This window comes from Ziziphus jujuba, chromosome 1 (assembly GCF_031755915.1).
Source record: "Ziziphus jujuba cultivar Dongzao chromosome 1, ASM3175591v1".
Lineage (NCBI taxonomy): Eukaryota > Viridiplantae > Streptophyta > Magnoliopsida > Rosales > Rhamnaceae > Ziziphus > Ziziphus jujuba.
The window spans coordinates 36,109,846-36,123,290 of NC_083379.1; positions in this window are offsets into that span (position 1 = coordinate 36,109,846).

The following is a 13,445-nucleotide window of genomic DNA, read 5'->3' on the forward strand; positions in this document are numbered from 1 at the left end:
ATATATTTATTTACATACTTATGGCTGAAATAGAGATACTGAAACTAAAGAGTCATCTATGTACATAACATGTAGATATAGCATTGTATAAGGAGAAATATCTGTAGCCAAGTAAAACAATACATATGATCCATATTCAACCCAGACAAACATACAAAAGTAATATTTGGCTATTAATAGAGCCATGCCAAAATATACTTAAACCAAACCAGCATAACATAAATGGGTAGTTATGTATAACAACAAATACAAAAATACTTAACAATCAAATATTCATACTCCATGTTTTTTTATACATATAGAATATGAATATAACATGACATGAATAAAATACCCATACATCAATATATATGCACACGTTAGTACTTCTTTCTTTCAAATATAAATCAAAATGAAGACAAATGTTTAAAAAAGGAAGGAGAGCAAATTTGTGATATATTTATAAATAATTTTTATGAGTTAGCTAAACTAACGAAGTAATAAACTATGAGTTTGAACATAAATAAATTAAATTTCCTAGAGGCATCATGATAATTTGAAGGCATGAATCCTATAGCTAAGGAAGGTGATCCAGAGGCTCTTAGAGCTTGAGCTGTGGTGCCTTGTATAGTCTCTCAAGGAGATTGGAAGAATGATCTAGAGGTTCTGCATGATGTGGTTGAGAGGAGGAAGAAAAAGATCCTTTTGTCAAGAAGGAAGAAGAAAAAGAATAATGTTTGGTTTTTAAGTGTTGGCACCTAGAACAAGAGATCTCTTGTAAAGAAGGAAGCAAAAAAATGTCTCTCTTTTTTTTTTTTTTTTTTTTTCAAAGAAGGAAGAAGGGTCCTTTCTAAAAGAGGAAGCTTCCTATTTGTAGAGGTCCCAAACCATCTTTGAACATCCCTTTTTAATCTATCAATGACTTTATTATCTACTAACCAATGGCAAGATTTAGCAATGACGATGTACAAAAAGGAGGAAAAGTTTAAAACAAGGTTGGATAACATATGGATTAATAAGAGATGCTTGTTGGCAATGTTCAAAAAATCGGTATCGATGTAAATATCAAGAGTTTAAAATACGAAAATTTCCATGAAAATATCGGAAAATATAGAATATCGATAAAAAATTATAAAAAATGATAAAAATTTGTTTTAAAAAGTGGAAATTTTTGTTGAAACTTTAAAATTAGCTTATTTAATCCATTGATTATCAAATTGATTATAAAACTTGTTAAAATATTGAATGGATGTTATATTCTTCTTAGTGAATTGATTTATAATAAGTATTAATGACCATAGATGAATTATTATTAATAAAAATATATCAAAAAATACATATATGGTAAAATTATTTATTAACTAAAATATATAAAACGATTATTATAATTTCATTATAGTTCATAAATGCCATATTAATACCACATAAAATTTTTGGGTGGTTGAAAATCATCGGTTTCTTCCTTATTTTGATTTTGAGATGTCAAATGTGAGAAGTAGTTATGAAAAAATGTATCTCCCTGATAATTTTGCATATAATTATTAATATGCCGACCATATGAATCTTGCATTATTGGTTGACTATGTGCATAACTACTACTCTCTGATGGTTGAGTTTGAGATGGTACCCATGAATTGCTACTTGATGATATTTCATAAATATCCATTGAATAAGGGTTATAAAAATGACTTCCAAACCTCATAGATCCAAAATTCATAGAAATCGAATCTTCTTCTTATTGTGACATCTCCATGATAGATATTAATATGAACCTTGGACGACTTACTCCTAAACTCATATTATATTAGCCCGGATCATAATTAAGCTTAAGTTCTAATGGATTGACCTCGACCCCTAACCAACCTGTAATTAGAAACCTTGGTATAATGTAGACGCCACAATGGGTGATGGATATCCTATTGATAAGTCAAACCAAAACACTCACTCACTAATGGTGTTTTAGGTGTTCAAAGAGAACAAAAAAAAAATTCAATCTCACAAAATAAATTCTGAACATTATTAATGGTGTGTTCTTCCTAAAAAATAAGCCCTTATATAGGCTAAGAAAAAACAAAATAAAACCCTAAAAACTAAAGTAAAAACTGGCCATGCCTTGTTGTTTCCTAATGTGGCCCAATTTTCTCTCTCCTTTCCCAATCTTATTTTGATTAATTAATTCTTTTATTTTGAATTAGAAATTAATTAATTTACAATGGAAATAATAAAATAATAACTTTCCTAAATTTATTTGTCCAGAAAATGAATAAATAAAAACAAAATAAAAGACTAATTTCCTAAAACAAAAAGTAAAAAATCAAATTAGGAAACTAAAATACTATCTTTTGGACTAAGCTGTCTTTGACCAATTTAAGCTCCAAACCATATTCCATATGCCTTTTAGGATGCCAAATAGGATTATCATGAAGTCCCACACGTTGCCATTGCTTGGATCAAAGAGAAAAAGCCAACTTAGCAAAATATAGTAAACCAGCAAGAAAAAATAGCAAAACCAGCCAAGTTTTCATTCCATGCGTACAACCCCTTTTTGGTTGCCTTTGAAGCTGGCTTAACTTAATTCCATGACCTCTCAGACACATGTATTGAATCTATGAATCATTGGAACCATTTCATGTTGTCCGGACTCCATAGATGCACCAAAACCGCTATCCATGCCCGTATCGGCTTCCACCACTTGTATGCTCAAAACAGATCTTGGATCTTCTGGTATGGACAAGCCCTCTTGAGAATGAATTACTCCCTGGATAAAGGCAGCAAGGTTGTCCTTAAACCTTTTAGTTTGAGTCCTAGTGATTGACCTGATCTTCATCCGTATCAGGTCAGTACCCTAGTGGATTGTTGGTTGTGCGGGAGCGAGCGGATTCTCATCAGATTTCTCTTTACATATATAATTTTTTTCAACAGTATCGAATCTTTGACCTGCATCTCTACTCCCATAATCTTCATCTTGTGTTGCATGTGTATAATATTGTTCACTAGTAAATGGGCTTAATCCAACTTCTCAACTTGGTGATACTCTTTGGCCACCACCTTTTCTAACTTCTAATTCAGATACTTTATTAAAGTTATCTTCATTACCACTAAAGCTAGAGTGATTACTAAGAGTCTCAAATTGTGAATGTGTACCACCTGGTGGAACTGAAGCACTAGTAGTTCTAGTTGGCTCTCTCATAAACCTTTGAAATGAATCACCATTACTAGAATTTACTTATTTAGCAATCATTTTTTGAACATTTATTCCCTCTTTTTTAGCTTGTTGAGCAATCTTTGGATCAAGATTCATTTTATGATCATCTAAATAAACATCTCTAATCCATTGGTACATTTGGTTGCCTTGTCCATCATCATCATAATCACTTATTTTGCTTATATCACTAAATGTCTAAAAAGCAATTAAAGGGTAAAAAAACAAAAATATCAATGAAGTTAATTTGATAAAAGTTTTACTAAATATCAATAATATTTATGAATTTTTTTAAAAAAATTAAAAAATTCCATGGATATTTTCAAAATTTCAGTGGAAATTTTATAGAAATTTCAAAAATTTTCATGAAAATTATAGATTTTTTAACCAAATTGTTAAGGATTTGATGTAGATATTTTATGGAAATTTCCATGGACATTTTGGTGAAATTTCAAAATTTTGAATAGATATGGAAGTTATAGATTTTTTAACCAAATTGTTAAAAATTTAATATAGATATTTTATGAAAATATTGGTGAAATTTTAAAAATTTCAATAGATATGGAAATTATAGTTTTTTTAATCAAATTGTTAAAGATTTGATGTAGATATTTTATGGAAATTTCTATGAAAATTTTAGTGAAATTTTGAAAATTTCAATAGATATTATGGAAGTTTTATTTATTTTCATTTCGAACCTAAATTTTATTTCGACCCTTTTAAAAAATAAAAATTTCAAAAAGATATCGGATAGTTTAAAATTTGCTTGTTGGCTCACCTGCATAATTATTGGATTTTTGATCTAGATAAGACAAATGGTACAGTTGATCTTGGGAAGATGAAAGAGAGAGTAAGTTGTCCTGCTAAAAGAGAAAGCATGAAATGATAACTTGCTTGTTCAACCCAACTTCCCTTTAAAATATATATATATTTTCTAAATAAACCGAACAATATTCCTTTATAAAAGATATTTTTGGAACTGTACATATATATATATATATTTACACAAAGCTGATTAATCTATTTATGCGTATATAAAAACATGTTAGAATAAAATATATATATATATATAAATATGAGGCTGAAAGTATATATAAAATATCATTTTTATATGGAAATAATGGATTGAACAAATGTGCTAAGGTTTTGGGTTTCAACAAATGGGCCAAAAGAGATGGATAAAATACAAATGTGTAGGTTCAAAGTGTGGGCTAACATGTGAATAAGTGGGCTTGATTGGTATTATAGGAAAATAGTATTCAATGATTTAATTTATATTATTCATAATTGTAGGTTAAAAATACTTAAATAGGTCACCTTTTGATAAAATAAACTAAATTAAACTAACAATATAAGATTTGTGTTGAGCAAATCATTCTTAACCAAAAACCACAATATGTAGTTTGGGACTACCCTTTGCACATTTTTTATATATAAATAATTTATTTGAGTAAAAATATAAATTTGGGTCTAATAGATCTATCATATTCTTTTTATCAAAGTTGGATATCAACAAAATCAACTAACAAATTTTTAATTATCTATGAAATTTCATGTTGATTTTTTTTTGGGAAGTATTTCTTAGATATATATAGTAATTTTATAATCTAAAATTTATGAATATAATTTAACAATAAATTCCCTAAAAATATATATAAAGACGAATATAATTCTCAAGATAAAAGAATGTAAAATTCTGATTTTCTTAGAAAATAATTTAATTCATGCAATTAAAATTGGATAAAGATAATTAACAAAGAAAAAAATAAAATAAAAAAGAAAAAGAAAAGAACAATGGATTAATTATTAAATATACTACTATTATAATATCAAATGGAACTAAAAATAATATTAACAATTTTAATTAATTAAATTTAAAATTTAAGACTTTAATTAATTAGTATTTGTTGGCTATGTTTTAAATCAAACTAAATATTACAACAAATAAGTTTAACTACAAAAATGAAACATGATAAAATAAATATGTATATTTGTGTGTATGTGTGACGAAACATGATGAAATAAATATGTATATTTTTGTGTGCATGTGTGTGTGCGTGCACGCGTGAGTGCGTGTGTGTATGCATGTGCATGTGTATGTGCACGTGCATGTGTGTGTGTATGTATGTGTGTGATGAAACATGATAAAATAAATATGTATATTTGTGTGTGTGTGTGTGTGCACGAGCGCTTGTGTGCATGCGCATGCGTGTGTGTGTGCACATGCCTGCGTGCATGTGTGCATGTGTGTGTGTGCGTGCGTGTGCGTGTGTGTGTGCATGTGTGGGTGTGTGGGTGTGCATGTACGTGTGCATGTGCGAGTGCGTGTGTGTGTTTGTGTGTGTGTGCATGCCCGTGTGTGTGTGTGTGTGTGTGTGTGTTGTGGGAAAAATAAACTCAAGACATATGGCACAATCATAACCATTTATCTTTAAAATCATCAAATATGACAGAGATGTCAATTTACTCGACCAATTATTAGTCTCGCTACTAAACAATGGTTGTCTCATCTACTTGACCAAAAACTAGTCTCACAACAACTGGATATAATTTTTACTATTAATATTATGTGTGTCATAGAGCGAAGTCTTCGTACACTTGAAATTTGAATGATGACAGACACGATCTATATTTGGATAATTATCTCTATTCCATTAACAAGGTGTCCAAGGATAACAAATAATATCCCATGATTTTCTTATGCTTTGAACTATAATTTAATGAGTTCAAATTCAAATGGCACGATCCAGACGCTCTTATAAATAACTCCCATTTTCTTCAATAATAGTATAATCTCAAAATTCTCTCTACTATCTCTTCTACTAAACACCATAGTCGATTTTTGACTTAAATGTCGAAGTGCATTTTGTCAGTACCACATTGGTATACCAATGGTTTAACTTTGTTTATGATTTCAAGTTTAATAATATGGTAGTGATGAGAATCAAATGGAATGATGATAGATCAGATGGATGAGTAGGTGATTCGACAAACTAGTGGTCGGTGAGACAATCAAATTAAAGGAGATATTGGAGAACAAATTTTTCTTATCAACATTTCATGCTAGAAGGAGGACCAAGCCAATCCAATTAGACACAGTTCTATGATGAGTTCACAATAGCATGTTAGAATCTTAGAGACCTCGACTAGACCTCGACAAGAAAGAAGAAAACACTAAAATATGGTTAAGCTGTTTGGTTAGCAATGCTAGAGAACCAAGTTGGAGACCTCAAGCAGCATATTAGGATTTTGCTTAAGCAAATCCATCCAAATCGAGAAGAACCACCTCTTATTCAAAATGAGCAAGTAGCAAAGATATAAATAGTAAGGGAGAAACTGTTGATCCCTCTTACTATCTATTATATAGTCAACCAAAACATAACGAAGGTTGGCACGATTTAACCTACACCACCAATTGGAGGCAAATCATCATGGTCGATCTGATACATCTAGAGAATTTGTAGTTGGTTCTTCCATTGAAGTTGATCAAAGGAACAAGATGGAGGAGGACTTGAGACAACTAAAAGAGCAGGCGAGAAGCTTCAGACTCATTGCTACTCCCATATTAGCTGAATCAAAAGTTGACGAAGTAGAATTGTCATTCACTATGGAGATTCTATGTGCACCGTTGTCATCCAACTTTAAATTTCCATTAGTTACCATTTATAATGGTGTTGGTGATCTGATGAACATGTGAAGTGGAGTCATTCCATTAGTTAATGGATCTGTATGAACTAAAATCACTTGGCCATGTGCTGAGTGTTTTCCTTCACATTGTTTGAAATAACAATCAAATGATTCAGAAAGTTAAGTCTAAGATCTATTAGTTTATTTTTTCAACTAAACCAACTATTTATTAGTCATTTTGTTAGAAAAAAAAGTACTAAAGAAATATGTTACCTATCTCTTAGTAGTCAAATAGAAGGATTGGGAATTGTTGAAGGACTATATTTTCTGATTCACCATTCAAATGGCATAGGTAGATGACTGCAGTGATGAGATAACACTTGTCGCGATGATGGAATGTATTAATATTGAAAGTTTTCTCTAGTCACTAGGTGAGTACCCCCTAAGGAATTTGCCTAACTTACTCAGTAAAGCATAAAGATTCATTAATGCAAAACAGTTAGTTAAGGCCAAAGAAGCAATGAAAGGAGAATCGAGCAAGAATTATGATCGAAACAAGGAGAAGACTAGTAATCAACAACCTAGTCAAAAACCACCACATGCACCAGAATCTCATTTTTAGAGGTATATCTTATCAAGTACTACTCATAATCAGTAAAGAAAATATTGCCGACTTCAGCAAAATATTGGTGAGAATAATCGATTTCGGCGTTGCTCGACACTGACAAGGGGGGAAGAGATGTCGATGAAACCCATTTACAGAGATGGTGAAGAAAGCCGCTGGTGAAAGCTTGTGTAAAAACAAGTTCACACAGAGAGAGAGAGAGAGAGAGAGAGAGGGTTCTCTGTAAAAGAGATTTCTGCTCAGATCTCCATCATCTTCTTCTTTCTCTTCTCTTGTTTTTATAGAGAGTAGAAGCATAAGACGAAGAGGGTTAATGCGAAGCTAATAAGCCTTTAATCTTCTGAGCAGTTTGCATAGAGAAAGAGATGTTGGGTTGTTTTGCTTTTTCTTTTTCATTATTATTAGTTTTTTTTATTTTTTATTTTTCGCTTGTGCTTTGTGCCAGGTAACTCCATTATTCCAAAGGTTAATCGATAGACGTGTCTCCTATTCATCCACATACCAACTAGTATTATTTTTGTGTAGAAAGTATAAAATAGCTTTTCTGTTGATTCATATTTAAATTAATTGCTTTCTTTATGTTTGTTTTTCTTGTTCTTCTTTAATTTTTTTTTTTAGGACTAAAAGATTTTTTCTATTTAAGCAAAATAACAATTATTAAAGTGAACATTCTATTCTTTTAACCATAACTATTTCAGAATTTTATGTGTTTTAGTATCATTTATTAAATTTTTTATATTTTGATGCTAATAAATATTATATTTTTTATTTATAATAATTTTTAATATACATAAACTATTTTATTATCATTGTATTCTAATTATTATAATTTTTTAATGTAATTTTATTATATTAATTATTTTATATGTAAAAATTTGTATTCTAAATTAAATATTTACATTTTCATAATTTTATCGATATTTATGTTGATATCGACATTTCTATCGATATTTCCATAAAATTATACCCTCAACATTTCCATCGATATCAATATTTTTATTACTACTCATAATTATGTATTAGTGCAAATTAAAAACTAGAACTTGTTGCGATAGCCTTGTAAACTGGCATTTGATCCTCAAACCAGAGACAAGGGAAAATATTACTACTTCCACAATGACCATGGTCACAACACTAGCATATGTTTCAAACTTAAAGGTGAAATCAAGGACCTAATCCAGAGATAATATCTATGTAAGTTTGTAGCTGACAATGAAAATTTGAAAGAACAAATAAATGATCGATGAGGTTTTGGTGGATGATGTCTTGGTCAAGACTAGATCTTGATCGATGAGGTTTTTGTTTATGAACTTATTATTATGATTTAGACCCAGTTTAATAAATTCTTAATCTATTTCACAGACTTGTGGTTGTTGAGTAGTATCATGGACTACTCCTAATAAAAAAAATAAAAAAAGGCAGCTTCAAAGTTGGATCTGCTACTCGGATATAGATGGTTCTGTTTCTAATAAATGATTCACACTACTACATGGTTGTGATTATCATTTTCATACTCAATTGTGGTTAGTGTTTCACTTGAAACAACTACCGCCACTGGTGGATCTATCACTTTCTATCAATATTATCCCCAATTTATTTACGACACTCGTATCAAGTTTTTTGTTCAAAGCTTCCTAATAGGTCACCCATCCTTGGACTACTCTCGTTTGAGTATGCTTAGCTTCGAATTTCTTTTAAATTTTGAAGCCAACTGCTTTGAAAAAGCATCGACATTATAAGAGTCACTATAATTACATTTGAACATTCCCATACCACATTCATATGATATAGGATGGCACACCAAGTAGCAACTAGTTCCTTTTACACTCACCCACTTTGGTCATCACACTCCATCCCGTTGAGGTCCAACATTCTCGCAAGTACATTTCCGACTAGGTACAAGCTCTGATACCATTTGTAACACCTCTTCTCTGTTAGTGCACCTGTTACTTTCTACAGATATTGTCCCTAATTTAACCATCACACTCGATATTGGATTTTTTGTTCTGAGTTTCCTAGAAAGTCATCCATTCATGGACTAGTATCGCCTGAGTACTCTTAACTTCGAAGTTCTTTCGAATCCTAAAGTCAACCGCTCTAAAAAACACTCGACGTTATGAGAGCAATTATCATTACATTTGAACCATCCCTTATACCACACCCAGATGATGTAGAATTAGACACAAACAGCTGGCCAAGGCCTCTTGTATCCTCCCACTTAAGTTGTCAATTACTACTCAGTTGCGGTTGGCATTTTTCAACTACTCCTCTGACTACATGACTCTAACCTGGAAATCATTAACTACAACTACATGGTCTTTCACTACTACTTGTACTTTTTAATATTTGATATTTCAATATGGTAATCAACTTTCATAAATTAATTTTCTATTTACTTAATAAATTTTTTATTTGAGATAGTAAGACTAGGCCATAATTGGCAAGCACACTCACCTCGATAAATGAGATAGTAAGTCCTCGCCTAATTGGTAGCTCACGGTAATGATGAATTTACTATGAAACAATAAATAGCAAATGGTCGAAAAATCAATAAATTATGATGTCACAAATGATGACTACTTTGTATCCTACAAAAATGATCTACTAATTGGTCGACTCACCTACGATATTTTAAGCATCATCTATGATATCTTAGTCATCAACTATGGCTAATCAATCTTCAACTGAAGCATATGTCAAAATCAATCATGAGCTACTTGTGTACACTTTAACAAGAAATTATTCAGTGATACACAGTAACTGGGTGGCTTATGTTATGGGAATTCAAGATACGTGGTACAATCATAATCGTTTATCTTTAAGACCAATAAATACGACAAAGATGACAATCTACTTGACCAAGTATTAGTCTTGCTACTGACCAATTATTGATCATATCTACTTGACCAGGAACAGGTCTTACAATAATCGGGTATAATTTCTATTATAAATATCACAGTTGTTACATAGCAAAATCTTTGTACACTTGAAATTCAAATAATGACAGACACGATTTGTATTTGAATTAATTATCTTTATTTGAATATTACAGTATCCAAGAATAATAGAAAATATCTCATGATTCTCTCATGCTTTGAACTACAATTCGACGAATTCAAATTCGAAAAGGATCTGCATTTTCAAATGCCCAGATGCTCTTCTAAATAGCTCTCATTTTCTCTACGAATGTTACGATCTCAAAATTCTCTCTATGATCTTTTCTACTAAATATCATAGTCGATTTCTAACTTGAGCGTCCGAGTACCTTTAACCGATACCATAATGGTACATCGATGGTTTAACTTTGTCTTTGGTTTCAAGTTAATAATCTAATAGTGACTAGAGTCAGATGGAATGACAGTCGATCTATTGGAGGATGGATTTTTTGCATAAACAATATGTAAATGTTTTTAATCGTACTTACAGATTGACGCTTTTTATAACAAAATCCTATATATAAATATATATATATATATATATATAGTAATGATCTAGTAACCTATCTAGCTCATTTTATATTTGGCTATCTAAGGGTAAAATTGGTAAATAACATATGACAATATTAGTTTACAATTTTTATTTTAATTCTCGTGTTTTAATACTAAAACCTAGTAAGGGATAGTAAACCCTTCAATGACAATTCATTAAATTGTTATATGATATATAAATAACATTGGACTTTTCAATAAAAAATTAAAACTTTTTGTATTTCTCTTTTGCCTCTATTTAATATTGTGTCACATCAATTTTATACACCTTTAGGTGAGCTAGATAGTCTATTAGATCAAAACTCTAAATATAATATATAGACATATGTACATATAGAAAAGGAATAATATAGATAGTCTACTAGATCAAAACCTTAAGTATATATATATACACACATGTATCCAAAAAGGAATAATAATATTACTAAATGGGCATTGAAGATTTCACTTTTATAGGAATGAATAGAGGTGTTAGTTGGTTCCAATCTAATGGATTTGGCCACTATTCAATCTAATCCAATATAGGTTAGTTTATGAATTTTTTAATCCAATCCAATCCAATGGTAAGAAAAAGCCCAATCCAACCTTGGTCAGTTTGGATTGGTTATTTCTATCAGTTTTGGATCAAATTCAATTTTTACCCAATCCAATCTAGTTTTCAATATTACAGTAACATAATCAACAATATGAAAAGCTTCATAATCCGAGTTCAAGTTCCATAAAATTCACTTTGGGTTGCCCTGATTGGCTTTCTACTTCACGTTGGATTCAAGAATTCTCACTTTGACACCTCTTTATTTTCCTATAATAGAAATGGTAACACTTTGTATTATCTTATCTATGTGGATGATATTATATAGTAACAATATTTTTTTGCACCAATTTATTGATACATTCTCAAGAAAATTCTCTCTTAAATATTTTGGTGATCTACACTATTTTCTTAGAGTGGAAGTCTTGCCTTCTAAATCTGATATTCTTCTTTCTCAGTAGAAATATATTATAGATTTATTGGATAAAACTAATATGGTTGAAGCAAGGGATGTCTCTACAACACTGTTTATTTCAAATTCTCTCTCTTTTCATGTTGGCAATAAGTTGGACAGTTCCATTAAGTATCGAAAAGTAGTAGACAGTTTGCAATACTTGTCCATAGCACGGCCTAGCATAGCCTTCTCGGTGAACAAACTTGCCCAATTCATGCACTCTGCCACTAATGTGCATCGGACTGCTGTCAAACAACTATTACACTACTTAAAAGGTACAGGTGATCATGTCTTATTTCTTTGTCGTTCTTCACCTATGGTCTAACACACTTTTTGGATGTCGATTGGGCTGGGGACTAGGACGACAGATGCTCCACCACCTTATATATTGTGTTTCTTGGTGCCAATCCTATCTCTTGGATATCAAAGAAGCAAAAAACAGTTTCTAGATCTTCCAATGTCATTTCGGAGCTCTGTTGGATTGAATCTTTGTTAATTGGTTTGACAACCTCGCCAATGGTTTATTGTGATAACTTTGGGGGCCACTTACCTTTGCTCAAATCCAATTTTTCATTCTAAGATGATGCATGTCGGGGTTGACTTCCATTTTGAACGTGAATGAGTAGCGTCTGGCTGCTTGCATGTTGCTTATGTGAGCGGTGGTGATCAACTCGCCGATGTTCTCACTAAGCCACTTTCTAAATCTTCATATCTTTTTAATTGATCCAAGATTAATCTATGTAAATGCTCATTAATCTTGTGGAGGCATAGTGAGTCATAGTATTTTTGCTCATGTGTTATATTGTTATTTGTCGTAATTGGGATTTTTTAGTGTAGATAATTATGTGTAAACTTATTATTTTTATCTTTGTAACTAAGTCTTCTATATGTACTAGTTTATTATTCAATGCAGATACACTTTTCGCTAATAATTCTCTTCTCCTTTACAAGGTAGGTCTCTGTATCAGCTTCAGAAGATTACTGTGATAACTATGGACTCTGTGACCCTTATGGAGTTTGTACCATCAGTGACTCAACTGCTTGCAAAGATTTGAAAGAGTTTCAAACCGTTTCACCAGAAACATGAGTGACCACGGGGAATAGAGACAAGGTTGCGAACGAAATAAAACATTGAATTGCTAGAACAACAATGGGTTATAATATATGTTGTCTTGAACTTGCCAGATACCAAAAAAGGTTGGGCCAGTCAAGGTATGGATATGAAGGAATGCAAGGCGAAATGCTTGAGCAACTCTTATTGTATGGCTTTTGCAAGTTCGGATGCCCAAGAGTGCCTGTACTATCTGGTTTAGCAATCTAATTGACATTCGGCGTCTCTTGAATGGTGGTGGCCAGGATCTATATGTTAGAATGCCTGCTTCATGAAGGATCAATATTGACCTAGAAGTTTCTAGAATTAACTAGTATATTTGGGATCAATATTGACCTAGAAGTTTCTAGAATTAACTAGTATATTTGATATACTTGGTTGGAAGTAGAGCATTGGAATTTGGGAAAAAAAAATCTAAAATTGAGGA